Source organism: Ambystoma mexicanum, chromosome 9 (assembly GCF_040938575.1).
Source record: "Ambystoma mexicanum isolate Mex_15411 chromosome 9, UKY_AmexF1_1, whole genome shotgun sequence".
In the NCBI taxonomy this organism is placed as follows: Eukaryota; Metazoa; Chordata; class Amphibia; order Caudata; family Ambystomatidae; genus Ambystoma; species Ambystoma mexicanum.
In genome coordinates this window covers 1307671544-1307689982 of record NC_090931.1, presented here as the reverse complement: position 1 = coordinate 1307689982, position 18439 = coordinate 1307671544, and the positions used below count along the sequence as shown (strand labels likewise).

The 18439-nt window shown below is 45.1% G+C and overlaps 1 protein-coding gene across 1 annotated transcript in view; it reads right to left on the bottom strand.

Annotated features, from left to right (window-relative positions):
• Positions 1–18439, bottom strand: part of ADCY5 (adenylate cyclase 5) — a 1747191-nt gene that overhangs the window by 1633279 nt on the left and 95473 nt on the right. The window lies entirely within an intron of this gene.

Here is an 18439-nt window from a genome sequence, read left to right as displayed (position 1 = left end):
TTTCGTCGACAGTAATTACTTCATGGTCATTTTCTGCTAATTAATTACTTTTAAATGTTACTTCCAATGTTTACTTTGGGAGGTCCCCCAATGCCCTCCCTTCCCCTTCTTTACTATGCCTACCCAAATTCCTCCCCGCCCCCTTTTGCCCTTAAACAAGCATATTTGTCGAAGTAATTACTTTGTAGTAAATGACTACGAAGGAATTACTGGCGATGAACGAACGGGATACCCTACAGTCATAAGAGGCATTTGAACAACATTAGTTTCGACGAGGGGTTGGGAGGAATGCAGAACACACGTACACATGATGCTTTTCCTTTCATCAAAATGTACCCGTTCTACTCGGGAACCTAGTCTGGGACACCAAACCTGCAAAATATAGTGGAAAAAAAGAGAATAATTGACCACGCTGTTCATCCTTCAGAGATAGGCAAACTGAGTACCTTTACCTAGGCAAACATTGCAGCTATCATTATAGTGCTTAGAAGTTAGTTGAATGCAGCAGCACATGCTAGTTAGAAAAGAAAAAAAATCCTAATATTGATATTCTTTTTGAACGGGAGTTACAAATTGAAAGCAGTCATTTTAGTGTGACATTAACCAAAAATTGCCCATCTTCTGTACTTTTATATAATTTTCAAAGAACTTAGTGGTCCCCTTAGATTTATTTCAAAAGTAAGGTGCACTGGCAATATGGGTCCTTTTGGTGCTCATATTTGTTTGCTGACAGAATGCTTATAAAACAATTGCAATAGCTGGAAGCAGCACTCTGGATGTCCATGTGCCTGACCTGCCTCGCTAGAGAGGACTTCAGCTCTCCGCCATAGCTCTGGGAGATACTTACTGGAGAGGCCTCGGTGTCCATCCCCTACTCTGCGGTGCAGAACTGCAGCAGAGGATATTCTGTAGGACCAATTGGAGCGCTTCACCTGTGGACAGAGTTCGTGGATATTGCTTTTAAGAGTACCTTTGGCTTCCATTCTCATTGGTGGAGCGATATGGTTTCCACTTTTGTGCTACATTACATCATATTTGTTATTTGTGTGATCAATTCTATTATTATGATATGATATGATAGGTTATTTATAACGCGATTACTACCCAGAGGTTTCTAAGCGCGGACCAGGGGATCGAACCTGGGTTCCTCTGTGTCGTCTTGCTTCCAAGGGGAGCACGTTGCCCCTGAGCTATCCTCCCTAACGTCTGCGGCTGCAACTGTCCATTTGGTTAGAGAATCTGGCAAATAGGGAGCCTTGTGTATATTCCATTGTGATCATTCCAATGCATAGTGGTCACCATTGTAAGGTGTATAGGCAGTATGTCTGGCTTTGAAAAGATTGTGTTTTGTAAGCCCCTCATGGTACAAAAAAGGCCTTGCCCGCTGCATTTTCAAATCGAGACCCAGGGACTTTGCCAATGCTGGTCTGCAGAACAGGTGGCATGCCACTCCACAGTAGGTTCATATTGATCCAACGTGGCATTGCAATAGTGTCCAGGAACATTAGGGCGCAGTCAGGCGGCCGGAAATGGCCCAGATAAGGAAACCGCTGAAACATCAGGCTAAGATTTCCAGCGGAAATTCACACATGAATATCGGCTTTCAGAGTGGCTGCGTATCCTGAAAGGAACCCGGTATATCAAGAAATAAGCACTTTTATTCTACGTTTCCAACAAAACATTTAACCAAGCCTGAAGGCGATCACCTCCATGTTCTTTTTAAAGGCGCCACTGAAATGTCGGCCGTTAGGCCCACAAAACAAGACCGTATTCGCAAAACCCTCCAGATTAGAATGTGGGCCTATGCTGCTATTTTTAGATCTGTCTGAAGATGGGTTTAGCTCGATGGTGCAGGACACAAGGCGTGGACTTTGATTGTCCCAGTTTATTCTGTAAACACCTTAGTTCTAGCTATAGAAAGCGCACATTCTCCAATCCATCGGACCTTCTGTACCTGCCATCAGATTTAGGATTATCGTCCAAAAGGTGCTGTGTCCCACAACACCCTGCCACCGCCCCTCCCCCCCATTAATAACCATGCCTGTAGTCGCACTCTACTTACTATTCCTGATAAATCGGCCATCTCATGGTTCCATGTGCCCATCGGCCTTCAAATGCAAGGCTTTGAACGTAGTAAAGGTGTCTCTCATTTTGAATGACTTGCCATTGCACTGGGTGGATCACAGTGGTAAACTACGCTGCCATTTTTTTTCTTTCCTTAGTGTGCATAAAGGTGTTGATTGATACACATAGTAAATATTTCTGTATCATAGTGTGGCTTTACAGTGCAGTCATCAACATTGCCAAGCTCTGAAATATTAGCAAAACGTGTCCTGTGGGCCAGTCAAGATAGTAGGTGAAAGCACGCCTGTTTTAAACTCATTCACATAAGATGACTTACCATTTCTGAGCAGTGGGCTGGCCTGGTCTTTCACTTCGTACTGCAGTTTGGACCCTTCCGCGGTGCTCCCTCTTGTGCATTTCATGCATTCCAAGGGTCAACTAGGCACACCTAATGTTGAAGCGCTCGATCCTGACCCAAATCTCTGACAAGGACAGGGGCCTGCAGCCTTTGGCCATCCAAATGTTTTGAACTACAACTTCCATCAGTCCTAACCAACGTAGTGAAAAGGGAGGGATCGTGAAAGTTGTAGTCCAAAACAGATGCGAAGGATGCAGATCCCTGGGTCTAGGGGAGCAAGCAGGCAGTAGCCCTGCAGCTTATGACAGTTTCTAGACAAGCTGAACGTTTTGGAAGAAAAGTAGATGTACAACAGGAGATACAAGGCCAACTCCGGGAACTTTCAGTATTTCTGTTTGTTACGTACATCAACTATTGGGCTTTCCATCTCCAATTCACCAGTCAGACAAAAAGTGTGACAGTGGCACAACAAACTACAGAAAGAGCGCGGAGCTGCTATGACAGGGCCATTACTGCTTGCAAAAGGTGCACAGAGTGCAGCCTCAGCGGTGTGACCAGCATAATGTCAAAACAGTACCAACTGCAAACGTCAAGCAGAAACAGTCTGACAGCAGCACTGCATGCATAAAGCATACGCACACGCATACCAATACACCCTCCCCCCGCCTCTGATGATAGGATGCATTGAAACAAACTGTGATATGTACATTGATTGTTTAAATGTAGCATTCCGTTTGGTGTCTGTTGTGAGAGTGAGCCAATTTCTGTATGCAAGTGTCTTGGTTGGTCTGGGTTTAAACAGTGTGTTTGCATAAAGCTTGAGAATTCTAGTGTTGGGTAGGGGGGGAACAATCGTACCAGGCCCCCCAGAGCTTTTGGATGAGGGAGAGGCCTGGAAGTGTGCAATAGGGAGTCAGGGGTAGGGCAGGGGTACAGGGGAGGCACTAACAGGGGCTATAGTGCGTGAGAGTCATGTATGTTTTTGTTTAGTGTACACTGGGAACCAAATGCCATCTTAGATAGTAGCAGCCATATTGAAATTGAGGCTCTGTGTCAGCCTCAGCAGTTCTTCAACCATTTACCTCATGCATCTTCGGGTCCTTTATTTATGTGCAATCTTGCACTAGTTTTCTTGGGTGACACGATTTGTCACAGCCACCGCTGTGCGGGGACGGGGGCCACTTTGTTGTCGGACCCCAGTGCCAGCATGGGGAGCACTTTGTTGTCTGACCCCAGTGCTATCACACACTCGCCCTCGTGTCCCACACTATTCCCGCTAGACGCGGACCAGTGGGTGAACACCCTACAAAGGATCAAACACGCTTGCAAACACGAAGAGCGTGACTAATGCTTTCATTTTCCAACAATTTTCCAACACTTTCTCTTTCCCCGGAGCTACTTCTGATTTGGAGGGATGTACTAATACACCCCCCCGAATGGTTGACCAATCAGGCGCAGTTGGAGATGCACTATCCACTGCTATCTGGGTTCCACTTACTATTGTGATTGGTTCATTTTCTCGTGTCGCGCTGCCGACACTTCCGGGTCACGTGACCCGTGATAAGTCCGTTTCCCTGTTGCACTTAGCAACCAGCCTCAGCCAAGCCAAGTCAAGCTTGCAGCCACATGCCGTTCCCGATAGCTGCGCGTGGATGACTCAGCGTCCTGTGCAGCCCCGAGCGAGCCATATTTTGGCTGACTGCTAATTAAAAGGTAAGCAACATGCGCATTGCTCCCTTCTACGGCTTTAATCTTCACCGCACACCATGCTGCCCTGAGAGGTAGCCACTACTTATCTGCAGGTTGATATGCACTGAGATTAATGTGCTCCCTTCCTCTACTACATTTTGTTTCTCAGTATTCATTACTGCGTCCTCCTGACTGAGGGATTGCACTCGCCGTTCTTCGCACAGCAGTCATCCTTTCTTCATTTATGGAGGAGATGTATTGGAAGGCTGACCACCGCTTTTTCTATACTATGTATCCTTTCCCCAGTGGCAACAGCACCGCCCGAATATGCAATAATGGTTGCTCTATCGAGCGTGTAGATTTACTCATTTATTTATTTATTTATTTTTTATTGTTCATTATTATTATAATTTTAAAATAGGTTTTCTGTTATTAATTTCCCTATAGTTTGTGAGCATGCACGTCGCACCGCAGCACACGCGCATCTATGCCTGATTGGGCTCAGGCTTACCATGTGTCTCTTGGCAGTCCCGGTGTGGGTTTATCGAGTCGGCTCTGAACACGCCAGTTTCTTCTTTTTCCAGTCCAACATCCATGGGGACTGGACAAATTGAACCCCTCCAGGTGAGGAATGGATAAATCCTAATTTCTTCCTCCCTAGGGGTTCCCCTTTGTTTGTTTGGTCACACATACGTGTTCTAGGCAGAGCCTTTCATGGCTTTTCTAAATGTTAAAGCAAGCTTGGGGTGCAATGGCAGATGTACACTCAAGCATGCATTTTGACCACCATAGCCCGTTATTTTCTGTTGGAAACTTAGCTTTTCCTTTTTGTGTTCTCTCTCTTTTTCCCTATAGGGTATCATGAATTTCCCCGAAGAAGGTGGTAACACACAACCACCGAAACACTAAAAAAAGATAAGGGGGATTGGCTTCCAGATTCTCGGCCTTTGAACATTTGGACATGTGTTCCCCTTTTTTGGAACGTATTACATAACTTGGCAGCAGACACGACATATTGAAAACTGTTTCTGTCTAAATCTGGAGTATCCATATATGTTTTCTGTTTCCCCTATATGCGTTGGCATACCCAGTGGGGGTTTCCCTTATATGAGTCTTATGAGAAGATCTCCGAAAACATTTTTTCTAAAAAAACCTTTAGACGCTTTTTGAAATAAATTGTATACTAATACTAGACATTTGAGGGATTTCCAACCTATATTTGATTTGTTTAGATTGTTGCTCAAATTATAATACATGAAACTGTTTCCTTTATCCTTTCCTTTCCCTTTTTTTAAATCAGAGGAGCTTTTCCTCTCTTGCTCTTTCCCCTTATTCTGAGCACTGGGTTTTTCGTTTGTTCACACTTGCACATATCAGCATCTGTTTCCTTTATTCTTTAACCTTAGTTATGTGAGACCATATGTTTGATGAATGATGTAAATAATTGTTTCATCTCCCCTCTCCATGTTTACGATTCAATGTATAATTGTTGTGTTTTTTTTAATTCTGTTATTCAACACATGGTAATCTTTGTTTGCAACTTTTTACAGCATTAAAACAGTATTAATTATACACTGGAAATGTTGTGGTACATGTGGTCATCTTGTTTTTCTATATATTTCACCATGCATGAATATGGTTGTAATTAGGGGTGGGAGTTGATACAAGAAAAAAACCCAATTACTGAAAGGCACTCCACCAATTCAGCACACTAGGCAAGGTGTGAGTGCTCTGTTTCTTGCTTTGCAGCATTATCTTGTTGTGTCACTGGGAACCAAATGCCATCTTAGATAGTAGCAGCCATATTGAAATTGAGGCCTAGTTCTGCGCTGCACCCAGGGTCGCGGCTCAAGCCGCACGCACATGGAAATATGGGTATGCATACGAGAATAAGGAATAGATTGTATCATGGCACCAGTGAGAAAGACCAGGGCTGCAGAGATTCATAGAGCCATCATTGTCATGTTGCCAGCATTCGTATCCTAGAAGGACTGCGCCCTGCAAGGCCACAAGGGGGTTTGGAAAAAGCGATCCCACGAGAAGGAGGGCACAAGCCTTCGAACTCCCAGCTCTAAGTAATAGCACTCAGATGCCCCCATCCTAAAACCCCTAGCATTCCAAGGTACCAGTCAGTCCCAGACCACCGACCATAAAACTGTTAAACCCCCAATCGATCAGGAAAGATCTGAAAACAGGGATCAGTTGCCTTCACCATAGGTCACGTGCTGCGTGATGTGTGTGCTGGAGGAGGATCGAACAACGTAGGGAGCTTTGGTTGGGCACCAACGTGTCTGGAATTGAGCTATAGTTTGTTAGAAGCAATGGCCTCGAATTATCCTCTTAACCCATGTCTGCAGTAACAGGTGCACATGAGGTCAGAAATAGAGCTTTTATTGTTTTTCTGCACATAAATTGCCAATGAATTGTAGCTTCATACCCGTTGACGCGCAAGGAGGAGCCCACATGAAAGAAGATGGACAGAAGGGGCTGGGTCCAGTGGCCTGGCATCCCTTATGGAGCAGGTAGCCTATGTATAGGGTCTTGACCAACCAGCCATGCAGATGTGCACGTTATGTAATTTATGTCACTGATGATGCTGTGTACTTGAATAAAGTGTTGCTCGTACTGATTTTGACAGAATGTTCCGTGCCACCAAAGTTCTTAGCTGGTGCATGTCTATTTAGGTGGAAATAAAATTCTCCTTGCAAGAGGTTTGCTGGTCCTTTTTCCCTAGTGAATTGCATTTTTTCTGGTGTGAGCATTGAGGGTTACCTCTACCGTAATGGGGGAGGTTAGTGGAGGGCAACTTGGAGCATCCATCCAGTTGGCCATGGGGACGTCTCCTTAGGGGTGTCCACCGAGTATGTCCCAGTGGTGATGCCTGTCATGTCCGGTACTTCAGAGGCAATGTCTTGAGGCACCCTGCGGTGGCTTCTCTGGAAGTGGACAGTGTGCAGCAACAGATCCTGTTCGCATGCAAAATGCCCACCCGCACTGCTTACAAACAAAGCGTGCAAGAAGCAGGGTCTGCCAGCAACAGCAGTCCCGGTGCAGGCATAATTAAAAGGACAGCGACCAGCAGGTGTACAGAATCAATATGGCAGCACTGTTGCCTGTGCGTCGTGAATGGAAATGATGTAAAAGCGAAAGAGCAGGCAGAGGCTGTGGCTTAGCCAGCTCAGCCCAGAAACTCCTCCAGAGCAAAGGACAATGTCCCAAGGACTGGCCCGAGACGCCAGCCTGTGCAGGATTATTGAAGTAACCTGGCTACTTTGATGATTTGGGGGACCACGCAGTTGGTAGATTTGGCTGATGGGCCAATGCCCTTTAAAAACACTATTTGCCACACACTTCCAAAAACACACAGCTAAGACACTATTCAAACGATTTGTTGATCATTTCCAACAGTAGGAACCAGGTGTCCCACTGCAACTGGGTATGTGGGGCCTGGCTATATCTGTTACTAGACATCTGGGGTCAAACCATGCCTCCTTCTCTGCCACCAATTAGCCAAAACAAAAACATACTTTTGGAAAGGGGCACATCGGCAGGAAACACCAGGGGGGTCATTCTGCAAATGACAAGAAGCTGGCAGAAAGAGCCTGACTGCTACTGCCTACGATGATCAAACCCCCTCTGCCCGATTTGTCCTATGCACTGGCAAAAGACTTGGGAGGTTGGTCAGAATTCGGGTTCCCATTCATGCCATGGGGGTCTCTGCTCTGCACACATTCAATTCAATTTCAGCACTCCTACCGGAGGGTTTGAAAGTGCTCTGGGCCTTATGAGGGAGGCAAAGGCGAGCAATGTTGGCCCTTATGAAAAGCATGGTGGTCAACAATGCTAATTTATTGGTATGTTTTTTTCAGTCATTGACAATGCAGACACAATCTATGGTTTTCAAACATATGCAGGGCCCTGTGTCCTTTCATGGTTCCAGCACTGTGCAGGAAATCCTTCTAAATTGGGATGGATGCAGAAAAAAAATACAATGCTTTTTTCTGCAATTATTTTTCTATGAGCACCTCAACTAGAAACGAGACCCCAAGTATAATGAGGAGGGGTATGAAACAAGTGGTGTCCTCTCTTTCAAAATTCCCACAATTCACCTCTGCAGCACTTTCTCTTATGAGACTAAAATCAAGGTGAAGCACTTCGCAAACTGCAGATTGCCGTCCGAAAGTCTCTATCATCGCTGCTGTGAGGAATTGCTATCTGGAAAGTGTGTAGAGGCCGTTTTCTTTTATTTGTCTTATTAAAATGATGTGCGTAATTCCATCTCAGAGAGGGTGATCTGCTAACCAAGTCCCGCTTTCATAAGTTCTATGCCAAAAGCATTGTGGCAGGTGCACTGCTGCATCAGTCTCCTGATCTGCAGTGCCTACTCTCCCGGGGCAGAGAGCAAGTTGAGTGGTGACAAGTGCCCTTTTGACAGCTGATGTGACAGTCAAGTCACTTCAGCATAGAGGCTGCATTTAAAGTCTGAACCCCTGTTCCAAAACCTTCAGTTATGGGTAATTACTATTCTGGTGGTGTTTTAATATTTCAACATAAAGCCATATGTGGATTTAAGGTATGGTGGATAGATATTCTCATAACTATAAGAAACCACATCTGTTTTATATCATACATGTGTCAGCACTTTGAGCCCAGACTAGTTGGGGAAGTTGGTGGTTATTGTGGTCAGACAGCTTGGACCTGCTACAAGCAGGACAAGGAAGTGAATGGTTGTTCTTCTCCTTTGCGGGGTTGGGTAACATGTCTCTTCAGGTAGACAGCCCCTCAGCAACAGCTGTCCTGGGAAATCAGCATCGAGGGGCAGATCCTGTCCAAAAGGACTAGCCTCACTCCAGGGTGTTGCATACTAAAGGGGCCTTTGATGCTAAGAGTCTGAGAAGGGGGTAGGTTTAGTGTAGAGAGAGGGAGCTGAGCATAGCTGGAGGTAGGTTCCACCATCTTGGTTCCCTCTGTACCTTTACCTCCTCATGGTTCCCTCCACCTCCTTCAGCACAAAGCACTTTGGGTATGATGTCAGAAGGCAAAGACCACTTGTCTCAAGAACAGGGATTGGACCGCTTGAAGCAGGCTTGTTTTTGTCCTATTACCTGTGCACTTACTCCTATAAAAGACGGGGTCTCCTACTCCTTCTTTGATTCATCTCTGGACTTCAACCCTTCATGAAGAATCTGTTGGACACTGCTAGGAAGTCCTCCTTTTGTGAGGTGGAGGTAGGTGTTTCGAAGCAGTAGCCAGCTATGCTCCCCAACCACCACCAGGGAACAGTGGGGTGACCTGCTGATGAGAACAAGATCTGCGCCTCTGCCAGCTATACCGGTACCCAGGACTTCACTGGAGGTGAAGGACTCCTGCACGTTTTTGCCAGCCTCCACCATGTTTGAAGAACATGAACAAGGACCTAATTATCCAGGGGCCCTGGATTGGGACCCTCGGCAACTGAAGAGGCCAAGCAGCTGGTCTCCTGCATTTTGACCACAATCAACTGAAACTCTGGTTCTACCATTGGTAATTCTTCAAATTATTCAGACCGCATTTGTTGCATCCGTGAACTAGTTCACTGCTGCAATGCACCAGCTGAACACGTTACCTTGTTTCAAACCCAAAGCACACTGAATTTGAACTACTCCATACGTCACTTCGAACCAGAGGCAACGCCTGCTCCCCGTCTAGATCACGATGACTCGCTGCATCCAAACACGCTTTGAACAGTTCCCACAGCACCAAGAAGCCTGGTTCGAAACTGTTGAACCGTGAAGAACAGCAAGATGGTATTCTTGACTGGTAACAGCCCCTCTAATTTATCTTTTATCCCAAGAGACTAGTTAGGCCACCTTTAATCCTTTTTGCACACAAGAACATACCCTCTTTAAGAACCTAGAGAATTTTCATTGCCTTGAACGCAGCTGTTTATCTTAACATAATCTGTGTTCTTTCCTCAGGGGAAGGTTTTTGGAATGTTTTCCATTTAGTTATTATTGCATATGGTGTGTTAGAACCTTAATTCCTTTATGCTGGACTTTGCTGTTTGGGTTGCTATGCATTCTCATTCACACCCCTCTTAGTATGCCCTTGGCCCACATTACCACAAAAGGCGAAGGAGTTATATAGCTCAATTGTGACCATGTCACCTTTATGATTGGGAACACTCTCGCATTGTAGAAGTGTGAGGGCTGAGTAGGTGTTTTAGCCACTACTCATCCTTGTACTCCAGCAGGGACAGAAGTCATTTCGTCACAACCAAACCTGACAATGGTTGCATAAACACACCAGCCTCAGAATGAGCTGCTAAAGATTTATAAATTAGCAGCCAAGCTCCACAAAAGAGCAGCCCATGCTGTGAAAGCCCGATGGTCTCCGAAGCCCTAATAATTACACAAGTGCATATAATCAAGCTGCCAGACACGTGGGCGGGAGCAAGGCTTTTAAAAAAAATCAATTTTCTTGAAATGCCGGTTTCTTGAGCCAAAGCACTGAAATAATTGCTCTGGTTCCCTCAACTCAGAAAGTAAACAATTGTGTGTGTTTGGAGAGCCGTGTGGGAACCAGTGCTCTTCAATAGGCAAAAGAGGATAAGAAGATTAACTAAAAGAAAATAAACCAGGAGTAGGGGGCTGCTAAGACTGCTGATCTTTGAAAAGCGAGGCAAAGAACCAAATGCCAGAGATGGTTTTATAGAGGTTCAATGAGGATGGCACTGCACTTGGGCAGACAAAGCCCTTCTCATCTGCAAGATAAGCCCCCAGTAAATTCCAAAGAAAACATTCCTCCAACACAACATAAGGCTCCCCAAACTAGGACCCCTCAAAGTCGCAAAATGTCCCAATGCGTCTTGTGCCAATCCAAGGTTCACAAAATGGGACCCTCTGTGTGAACCCCACCAGTTGGACCCCAGACTCCTCCAGTCAAAATATCCAGAGCAAGATGGTGGCAGGGGTGGTGGAAGCTTGCACAGTGGTCTTGGGTTCCATCAGAAGCAATCACAGACAGAGAGCCCAGAAGGAGCAGGTTCAGTCACAGAACTGTGAGTGAGTGTGGGAGCAAGAATCTAATGGCAGAGGGAATATCTGCCATTACATTCATCCTGGGGTGCTATCAAAAAGGCATCTAAGCAAATCTAGCCCCGTGCATGAACATGGACTATTCATCTTGCAATGCAAGTGCAGACCTAGATCCCAAAATGCCACATCACTCCGCAGACCCTTCCCCCACTAGTCAATCGAAGGGATTTAAGACCTTGTAAATTCATGCAACACTCTATACATGCGAGAAGAAAACATATTAGCCATTCCTGGATGGGGGAGGCCTCACACAGCAGGGTTCGGAACTGAGGGGAGCTGGGATTCAGTTTCCTTCTACTAGTAGCCTAAAGTCTCTGAAGGATAGGTCAGGGGCAACACGCTCGTCTAGGAAGCAAGATGATGCGGAGCAACAAAGGTTTGATCCCCGGTCTGCGCTTAGAAACCTCTGGGTATTAAGCATGTTATAAATAATCAATCATAATTATTATAATCATAAAAAGAGACTGGTTAGTTTGACACCAACAGTTACAAGGAGCTACCTTTGGCTCCCCATGCTAACTGATGCCGAACAATCACACGTATGTAACTATAGCTCTGTGCATTTGGCACAATCTACAAATAAACATTAGGATACATGCATATGAAATTAAAAGCATAAGGGGTCATAAATTAATCAACAAAAGTATATGTTTGCATCTTATGTGGAAGTTAACACTCTAGCACTTTGCTCCCCAGTGGTAGCTTCTGGTCAATGGTTAATGCTGGATAGCTATGAGCGGTTTCAGCTCCTGCTTATCCAATCTGAAGTTCGATCTCTGCACAGTGTAGCTCTTACAGCCCAGCATTGGTCATGAAGGCAGAGGCATCAACCTTGGCTCAGATACCATGGATAACAACCAGAAGGTGTTCAAGAAGAGGAAACTAATGTTCAACAACATGTCAGACTATCCCAGCCTTTGACTCATGAGCACATGATTTCAGGTATTCCTTGGATTAGGGTTCAGTAAGAGCAATCATGGCCATGTATAGTATATAGGTGCAAATTACAGATGCCTTAGATGCTCCATATCTGGCACCAGATGCCACTGTTCCAAATCGCAGTACAGAGACTTCATTCAGGGGTGATTGAGGGCTGTCCTCTATTGCTCATGTGTCTTGGAGGGGGAGCCCCAAACAAAAGAACTGAAACGCTAGAGGAATTGTAGGCGATGCCAGATTTGTCAGACGATCAACGAACCAGGCTTATATAAATATATAAATGCCATTCTGCCATACGGTGGCCACATGGGTGACAGACCGCACTAATGAGGCGATATGGTGCGTGGCGCGTTACATCACACAGCCAATCAACTTGTTACTAACTGTCCACAGCCTGTGATCGCTGTGCCCAACAATTTTTACAGCATCCCCAATTTCTTTTTTACCCCCTTCCAAAATGTTGTCAAATTAATGTAAATTGCTTGTGTGTGAATGCCTGTTCAATCAAGCAGCCCCAGAGCACATATGCAAAGTACATTGCTTAGGGGAACAGCAGAGAAAGTGCCTTTTTGTGAAATGCAGATTGTGGTGGCATTTGAAAAAATGAAACAAGCACAATGATATTCTGTTGAGCCCTGCCTAAAAACAGCCTGCCTCTCTCATAGAATATAAAATGCTGAACACGCAATGATCCTTTGTTTCAAAGGTCAAAGAGCACTGCGTAAAAATGAAAGTAAAATGTTCCAGCTCTCAAACAGCCACAGACACCTAAAGCTTCCTTTCCTTCTGTGACTCCCTATAAATGTATGGAAAGCGCGAACCCCAAAAATCCCTACCTATAAAAGAAAGTTAAAGGCTCCAACTTTCATCACACCACCCTCCACCTTTTGTGAAAGATTCCCAACAACTACTGAAGAGCCCCACTGCTCCCCTAAATGAAGCCAGCCCAAACTCATTTACCTGAACCTCTTAAAAAATGTGGTAAATTCAGCGAACCCGAACACAGGAAAAAAAAATAAATCAGGTGAATAGGGGTTCAGATGAATAATTTGGTGCAGGCTTCATATTTGACTAGGAGTAAAATAAATGCAGATATATGAATATTCACACAAAGCAGTTTCTTGTACTTGGATTTCTCTTGGCTTTTGCTTTTCACCAGTCGCATGATGACCTAAATAACAGACAACTTGAAAGGTTCTGTTATTGAGTTAAATAACATTTAATACATTCCGGCCGGCAGCGAAGGCAAGTGCCAAGCAGAACATGCGGTTCGGGGACGAGCGTTCCAATTGGTCGCCCCATTCACGGTTTAGCTACTTTCAGAGGCTAGTCAACCAGTGGGAATTTAGTATAATGAAGCACATTGTCGCACCCGCTGCCCTGGGCCCTTTTTCTACCTAAGAATACTGTACGTCAGAGGCCTCCTGACTGTGTGTCCAGAAATTAGTCACAACCCCCCCCCCCCACACACCCTTCGAGCGTCATTAGCTTCCGTCGGATTATCATTCTTGGCCACAAGTCCGACACGCTCAATTTTTACTCCGCCGGCATCGGACATTCCAGTTCCTGCTGTACAAATGTGATTTGCTAAGTTATAAAAGCATATTAACCCATGGTGAACAATGTCCAGTTGCAAGCAAGTAGCCAGAAATAAAATTGACTCGCCCCCCTGGCATGAATGGCAGGTTTAACCGCCACGAGTGGATGTTGACCCGCGAATGGTTGATGATGGACAGCGCAAATATTGTGGCCGTTGACCACTTTTCAAAACATTCAGGAATCCAATCCAATCAAATCATAATTCTGGTTCAAACCCACTTTTCCTTCCCTAGAGTCATTGCAAGTTGTCAAATACTAGCAACCAGTGAACCCACTATTGCTTAGCCTGTGAAAGTTATACCTATTTGTGGACTTTAATACAGCCAACAATTTACTTCTCTGGTCTACAGTAACCTACAATCAATTTCTCGGTACAACATCAGCAAACTGACGTACGTCCTAAAGAAATTCTTCTTAGGATCAATGTTAATAGCAAATCATTTGGGGAGGAAGGATAGCTCAAGGGGAATGCATTCATCTTGGAAGCAAGACAACGCATCGCAACACAGGTTCGAAAAACCACTCTCTGGTATTAAGCGCGTTATAAATTAACAATAAAATAAATTGCTTTCACGTGAGCTCAAGGTGGTATAACTATTGTCTGCAGGCACCTGTTAATTACCACCACTCAATACGGCCCTCCATCTGTTTTTGACTACTATTGCCATCAGCCCTAGCCAAGATAGTCAATGGTAAGGGATCATGAGAGTTGTATTTTAGAACATCTGGAGAGCCACAGTCAGCTGCAGACACCTGCATGACTGTGGAGACTTCCTGGTCAGCCATATAGCTAATACTGCCAGTAGGGAATGCAATGTGGCCGAAACTCCCCATTAAAGGACAAAAGGCCACCCACAAATTCTAACAGCCCTCTCCCCCCAGAAACGTTAGCCCCGTTAATTCATAACCGGTTGCTACAAATGCGATTTATGTGGCAACAAAACACAGGATTGATGAAGGAGTGTTTTGTGGTGACTGGTCCATTCGGCATTCGTTTAGCTTATGGACCATTTGGAGAATAAATATTCTGCTTCTTGTGTCATATACGCTGCGATTGTGTTCACCGACTTGAGTCAGGAGCAAACCCGTAAACCCTCAAAGTAATGGTTTATGGACTACGGTGCTTCGCCACCAGCGAGAATTACCCCGGGTGGCACTTCCTATCAGCAGTAATTCCCTACAGACAGCGTTTTTTGAGTTTTATTTAAATAATTGAAATAATGCTAAACTAGCCACAAAAATCAGACCATGGCACATTGTAAAAGAACAACATAGGTCCCAACAACCCAGAGCAGAAGCAGAAGAAACGGAGGTCTTCTATCCCACACCCACACTCCCCCATGAGCCTGGCCAAAGACCAAAGGGAGAAAGGCAGAGAACAGACGGACCGAGAAGCCATTAATAACCGCAATACCCCCACGACTGAAGCGTGGCACAGGGGTCATTTACCGTCAGCTGTGTTTGTAATGTAATAGGGCACTGAGCTGTGCTCAAACCTCGAGTAATCACAAAACTCTGCACGTTTCCAATTCATTATCAGTTGTGAAATGCTCAGGTCCTGATCAGAACTGTCTTGCATACATCTTGTCTATTCTTGGCTCTCCGGTACACCCCCGCTGGTTGAGCCCTCCCAGTACCTTCCTCTGGATCATTGCCTTAAAATATGTTCAGGAAGATGGCTGGAAACCTTCATGTTCCTTCCCGTGAGGTCCACATTGCCATCATGCACCCCTTTGGAGCAAACTGATCCGATTACTATGTACTAGGATATGTAACCCCTCTCCCAAGGGCTTGGCCGTCGTTTTTAATGTTGCTAATTTTTATAGTGCTTCATGCAGATAGGCTGTTCCTAAGCACTGAACAAATATGTTATTTTTACCCACTTGTGGTATTTAAATTATTGACCTCAGAAGGATGAAAGGCTGAGTGAGTCCAGTCCTGGGGTTTCGAACCACTGTCACAAGGTGGGGGGCGGAGGGGAGAATGGGGGTCTATTTCTTGCTGGAGGATTTCTGCATTTTTCATCAGAAATAATTCTTATTTGATTAATCTAATTCCCCAGATTAAATTGATGTGTAATTGTGACTAAGAAATCAGCAGTGCATTTAGGACATTTGTAAACATATGTAATTTTAAAGTTTCTTGTTTAGATGCCCATTTGAATATTGACATGGAAGGGACTTGAGCTATGTATTTTGATATAGTGCTACATGTAGAGGCAACCACTTCAGAGCCCTAAAATAAGGTTAACTGGGTGGGGGCGGAGGGGGGCTGCGAAGAAGACACAGAGATGGTAGAGAGGAAGGGGAGATTGAACAGGAACTCACCATTCAATATGAGCCCAAGAACTGCAATCCTGAAGGTCCCACTGCCAGACACAAATTAAGGGCACAATGTGGCTCTTCCGGTCCCCGAGCCCCTTATATTGATTGATTGATTGATTTATTTATAGAGCGCTTTGCACCAAAGCGCTGGATGGAGTTGAGCGAGTCTCCAATAGACTATAGTGGTGAGAATGGTAGGTGGGCAGGAGCTTTGGGTGACTTAGAGAAAGTATGTGCTGTGCCCAGGGGATGAATTGGGCTGGAATAAGACGAGGCTGCACTCCGGCAAAAACTTTCTTGCCGGAGCGCTGTACTGTGTAGACATGAGGACCAAACCCCCCCAAGTTGAGGAAGCCATCGGCCCCCGCCTGCCACGAGTCTCCTAAACATTGTGTCAGAGATACAGCGTTCAGGAAACTGCCACGAGTCTCACTGCATCTCTGACACAGTAGTCAGGGTTAGAAAGCTTCCTCAACTTGGGTGAGGGGGGGGGATTTACAACACTCATTGCACATCGCCGCTCAGCTGCATGCATAGAGACACGGTGCCAGAGACAGTGTTTCAATGCATGCATCTGAACTGCGATATCCCACGACTTCCCAGACTGCATCTCAAAGTCGTCCTTTGCTCAACAGCCCAAGCTCAAACAATGAAACCGTCCGAAGCTATATATATATATATATATATATATATATATATATATATATATATATTGCTTTGCCCACATTTTACTGTCAGAGTGACTATTCTGACAGGAGAAATCAGCACCATACCAAGTGTGCATTGCATGCTCAGAAGGAATGAACGTTTGAATTAGTAGCACAGACATGTTTAATAAATTGGTGTTCATTCTTCAGTTCCCAAAATGCAGTTTGTTTAATGCAAAGCAGCCAAAATCCTATATTCAGGGCACGCATATCATTCATAACTTTTCACTGCCCCCAAGTCCTGGCAACACCACGGACAATTCCCATGCCGCCACTCTCCCTCCCACAAAGGAGAGGGGAGTTTGCGCAGTACATTTTGTCCTACTCCAGCACTGGCTGTGCCTGAGCAAAGCTGCATTCTTGTAGAGTGAGTGCCCAGTGGTAAGGGTTTCGTTGAATGACGTGCAGCAACTCCTTTTTGGCATAATGCTTTGAAGCTCTCTGTTTGAATAAGGCCTGGGATTACAGGAGCATAGCCTGAGCGAATCAAAATGGGCCCGGTGGAACAGATGAACTTCGGGGCAGCTTGGGTCACTCCGGGCAGGGCTTAGGCAACAGCAATGTTTTCCAATCCTTCCTAGAGTGGAGGTAGTGCCTCTAGAGTCCAAGGGCTCGATTCTGATCAAGGTGTTAAGTACCGAAAAGGTCACTGAAAGCATTAGGGACCTTTTTGCTGCTCAAGACCTATACTGAAGGTGGCGCATTCTTCCGAAGTCGGAATGAATGTGCCACTTCCGGAATATGTGTACCGGTTGCTAGGACGGGCTGAAAACAGACCTGGCATCCGGCACTTTCGGTATTCAGCATTTTGCATGCCAATTCTTGTGGCACTCCTCCACTTTTGGAACTGCCTAAAATTGGCACTGATGTACGGCACCAAATTGATGTCGCTCTTGTGGAGGAGTGCCCGACAAAACACAGATTTTTGAGTCTACGGGATTTCTCATGGTTACAGGTGTGCATTTTAAAGCAAAGTGTGCTTTGTCTTGTATGTTTATAAATAGATGTTTATGATTGTAGATGTTATGATCTCTGTAGCACTTTCGTAAAATTACGAATCCCTCGTTATTTTACAAAAAGTGCTGCTGAGATTCTGCAATCCACCTGTTCGACAAGAAACAGGTGGATTGCAGCATATCACTGTCGTGCACTACGATGACACCCAGGCCCACTTGAGAATACTCATGGTGTCTAGGCATCCAGAAAAGCCACAGGGAAGCGTGCTATTTAGTATGCTCACTGCACGTTCAAATGAATCGGGGCCGAGGCTCGAAAGAAATGTTTTCAATGCCTTGGGGAACTGGATGCTTCCTCCGCATTTCCCTTGCAACTGTGCATGCACGGAAGACCAGCAGGACGTAGAAGGCACGATGGAACAAAGAATGGCAAATGTGGACAGCTAAATAAACCTGTTTTTTTCTGCAAAATGATCACTTAAATAGGCAGATGATGCAAGTGTGCTCCCAAAACCCAAACACGTGCAGGCACCAGATAAACTTTTTCACCGACAAAGACGGCAAAGGGAGATAAGAAATCGAATTATTTCGAGACAAAGGAGAGGTAATGCTGGGCTGCATTATGCAAGAGAATTGAATGAATAATCGCTGTTAAACAATATTATATATTTTTATTTAAGTGCGAAAGTTAAACATTTTCAACCTTAAACAAAACAGTAAAAATCAG